Below are 4,829 nucleotides of genomic sequence, written 5' to 3' on the forward strand. Positions count from 1 at the left end.
ATCTGTACCTCTGAAACAAATAATGCAATATATGTTAAGAAAGAAAAAAAGAAGAAGAAGAATGTAGCAGGAGGGGAAGAATGAAGGGGGGGAAATCGGAGGGGGAGAAGAACCATGAGAGACGATGGACTCTGAAAAACAAACTGAGGGTTCTAGAGGGGAGGGGGTTGGGAGGATGGGTTAGCCTGGTGATGGGTATTGAGGAGGGCACGTTCTGCATGGAGCACTGGGTGTTATGCACAAACAATGAATCATGGAACACTATATCTAAAACTAATGATGTAATGTATGGGGATTAACATAACAATAAAAAAAAATTAAAAAAAAAAAAAAATAAAAACAGACTTCAAAAAACAATTTTTTAAAAATAAGAACACACTTTCCCTAATCAAGTAAGCACAATTCATATTTAAGTTGAAATTATTTGTAATTCAGAGGAAAGTATCTATACAATTGCTGATTACTAAGAGTATCTGATAGCAAAATTGGTTGAATGCTCAATTATATAAATTATGGTCTTCTATAGTCTTTTAAAATGATCTAATAAATCCTTGAATCAACTAATGATTTTTGGAATTCTGGTAGAGACAAAAGTTTGACAGAGGACGTTTTTGAGTCTCAATGCCTTTTGTCTTTCCCATTCCCTAATTTTATTGAGGAATAATTGACAAATATAATTTTGTATATTTAAAGTGTACAAAGTGATGATTTGATATACATATACATTATGCAATGATTACAAGGCCTTTCCTTTTTGATCTAAAAAATCCATGGCCCTGGAGCACTTACGGGCTAAGAATTTTTTCCATAAGCATTGTCTTTTTTTTTTTTTTTTAAAGATTTTTTATTTATTTATTTGAGAGAGAGAGAATGAGAGAGAGAGAGCACATGAGAGGGGGGAGGGTCAGAGGGAGAAGCAGACTCCCTGCCGAGCAGGGAGCCCGATGCGGGACTCGATCCAGGGACTCCAGGATCATGACCTGAGCCGAAGGCAGTCGCTTAACCAACTGAGCCACCCAGGCGCCCTCCATAAGCATTGTCTTAAGAGAAGTACGTGATGTCAGGCAACGTCTCCTACCCTCAAGATGATAGAAATTCCATAGGGAGAAACTAGGGCAAATTTTGAGCAAGAGGGAGCTTAGATGCTAGTGAATACCTAGGAAGAACTCATTGTTTTCTTAGGTACAAGAAAATGAACCATCCACCTGGATTTGTGCCATGGGAGTCTTGAGTATACAATGAATTTATGGTTATTAGAGAACAGTACCCAGTGCCCTGAGGGCTGATACTTCTCAGTCATCACTCTTAGCCTCCCCACACTAAGGCAGCCTGCTGTGAGCACATTCCTGAACTAGTCTTGGGGGAAGAAGATTAGAGTCAATTACCCAGATACCGCAGGGAGCACATGCAGACTAACCTAAGTCAAAGGGCTAACCCTTCATGTATCTGATCAAAGAAGGATGGAGATTGCTCAATGTGTTTCTTTTGGACCTGGGTTTTGGAGAGCATCTGAATATTGTCCATGCTACAGAGAGCGATATAGCAGCAGTTGAGAAAGATTTTGTAGACTGAGTAGCATTGCATTTCTTTTAGAATAACGTAGCTGCAAGAATGCATGCAATTGGTGATTGGAGAGTGGATGAGAAATGAGATGTCCTCCAGATTCCCAAATCTGGAGACTATTCAGGTTCAAGGGCAGGTAGAGGAGCTTGCATGAGTTAGACTCAATTGTGTGAACCTTCTCCAAACTTGTACACCCCCACAGGAGCTGCAAGGGAAATAAAAGTTGACTGAGAAAAAGTGTAAATTGACTGAGAAAACTCTGAATTTTTTTTTTACTCTGAATTGACTAAAATTAAGTTGCTGTCATCGGGTAGAAAGGAGGTTCAATAGAAAGTAAGCACAACTTTAGAAAATTAAATTGACATGATTTGCACATTTGAGTTCATAACCTGAGAAATCTGTATTCATCTCAGAATTTTAACTCTGAGACCTTAATATTCTTGATAACATATATTTATATGATAGGACTAAGAAAGATAAAAGAGTTGAAAGCACTGATTAGCTTTAGAAATGGTACTGAACTGAGTCTACTTAAAATTTTAATTTCCTAATTCCTACAGGTTAAAGGATAACATGAGTTAATACATTATTATGTGTTTCTGAAGTCTAATAGCAGAAGACTGTAAAAATTCCAAATCGGTTCCAGTGGGTCACATTTTGGAAATGTGAATTTTTTAACGATTCTTGAGAGATTAAAAAAACCTGATTTGCAAATATAAAAAATGCCTTAGTTTAACAGAAATCTCAAAATACGCAACAACTTGTTTTATAATGAATTTAAAATGGCTATGAGCTCCCTTTTATGCTCATTTATTATTCATTTTCACAATTATAAAACAAGAACAGGAGTATATTTTCTATTAGTTGTATTGTTTTATCAATGTAAGTATAACAAATTGCAATACTTATCTCTTTTTCTGAAACTATGTGTTCTTGATTTTCCATAGCTGATAACATATCCATTTGGGAGCTTGGCTTATTATGATCATAATTTGAAAAATTCCATGGAGACTGTCAAAACTTGAAATGCAAAACAATATTTATAGATACCATCGGGAGAAACACTGCTTTTTTCCCCCCCAGTAGTTCTTGTGGTTCAGTTTCTGAGGCAAATACTGTTAGTTGCTTATACATTTTCATTATTCCCTTCTTTTGTCCTAAGGATCCCCAAGCTTGCATCTCCCATAAATCCACCAAACACAACACTAAGAAGTGATGTTTTAAGAAAATTTCCCTAAGACTTGAGGATTCCATAACAGGGTTATGCAACAGAATATGAAAATTCAGAGTTCTATGAGAAAAATCAGCACTCCTAGAGTTCATCTACCCTGGCCCTTCTAATTTTAAGCGTTACCGCAGACCAGCTTCTCAGCCTCAGGCCTGCAGATGTGTGACTGTGGCCTATTTAATTCCTTGAGACCTGGCCTCTTTGAACACATCCTCCAATCCTGGACTCCACAGTCCCTTGGCCCCTGGTTCCAGATCTTTTTCCATCACATAGTTGTCATTCATTTTCTTCAAGGGAAACGATCTTGCTCCTTTTACAGGATCTGACCAGTCCTCCAGTCTCACACAAAGCACATCCTTACTGTTAAGGAATCGGCATAAAATGTTGTTCCATGAAATGGAAACCAAAATGTTTCTACCTAAATAGATGTGGTATCTTTGCGGTATTTTTAAATATTAGCAGTATTTTCTCCCTAAATAAAAACACATATTTAAAGTATATTCAATTTACGTCATTTTTTTTTAATGTAACCTAAGTTTTAAAATTACGTTATTAGGAAGTTCTGTGCTTGTCAATGTCAGCAAGTAGTTGATAACACTGAGAAAAGAAATTTGAAAAATAAAACTTAGATAGCCTCACTTGAAAAAGGTCTAACATACCGGGTTCTATAACTTTATTTTATTTTTTTTTTTTATTTTTTTTTTTTTAAAGATTTTTTATTTATTTATTTGAGAGAGAATGAGAGACAGAGAGCACGAGAGGGAAGAGGGTCAGAGGGAGAAGCAGACCCCCTGCTGAGCAGGGAGCCCGATGTGGGACTCGATCCCGGGACTCCAGGATCATGACCTGAGCTGAAGGCAGTCGCTTAACCAACTGAGCCACCCAGGCGCCCACCGGGTTCTATAACTTTAAGGAACATTTTTATTACAACCTTTAGTTTGCAATCTCTCTAGACAAAGAAGATTAACAGTTGAGCTCTTTTATATTTATGTAAATATCATTTTGATATCATAGACTCTTTTTTCAGTGGCTCTAACTAAGCAGCCTTCTGATATGTGATTTGATTTGTGACTTGGTCTTTGAATGCTTTGTGCAATGATGGGCATCGGTTATCCTTCCACAGAGACCTTCCATTAAAAGTGGTAAACGAGATTTTGGGTTTATAAATCAGATTCTCAAGAGTTCAGCTACTGAGAATCCATTTTCCAGAGTCTGATCACCTCTTAGTCAAGTTATTCAACCTCTTTGAGTTTCAGCACCCCATCTGTGAAATGTCAATTTAAAATACCATCTCTTTTATTTATATCTTGTCTCATTCGAGAAAGAATTGAACAACACTTCTAGAAGAGCGCATATTAAAATAATAAAAAATATAAACACTAAAAGAAAATATATATTAGGGAATTCAAGAGCACACATAGAAATCAGTTCCTAGGAAAGGAATAATACAATAGACTCCCCCTTACTGACAGGGGATACATTCTAAGACCCCAGTGGCTGCCTGAAAGCGTGGGTACAGAACCCTATATATATTATGTTTTTCCTATACATACATACCTATGATAAAGTTTAACTTATGAATTAGACATAGTAAAGGTTAACAACAATGACAAATAATAAAATACAGCAATTACAACAGTATGCTATAATAAAAGTTATGTGACTGTGGCCTCTCAAAATATCTTATTGTACTGCACTCACCCTTTTTCTTGTGATGATGGGAGATGATAAAATTCCCCAGTGAGGAGATGAAGTGGGGTGAATGATGTAGGCATTGCAATTCAGTGTTAGGCCACTATTGACCCTCTGATGATTTGTTAGGATGGTTTGCTTCTGGATCGTGATTGACCACAGGTAACTGAGACTGCAGAAATTTTAACTATGGATAAGGGGGGGACCACTATAGAGTCAGTCTCTAAGTGTAAAAGGATAAAACTGACTATTGTATCTGTTTAAAGAGGCTAATAACAGTACCTGTTTTGTAGGGTGGATGAGGAAATTGAGTGACATGATCTATGTCGTATCCCTTGCACATGAC

Source organism: Phoca vitulina, unplaced genomic scaffold (assembly GCF_004348235.1).
Source record: "Phoca vitulina isolate PV1807 unplaced genomic scaffold, GSC_HSeal_1.0 scaffold23, whole genome shotgun sequence".
Lineage (NCBI taxonomy): Eukaryota > Metazoa > Chordata > Mammalia > Carnivora > Phocidae > Phoca > Phoca vitulina.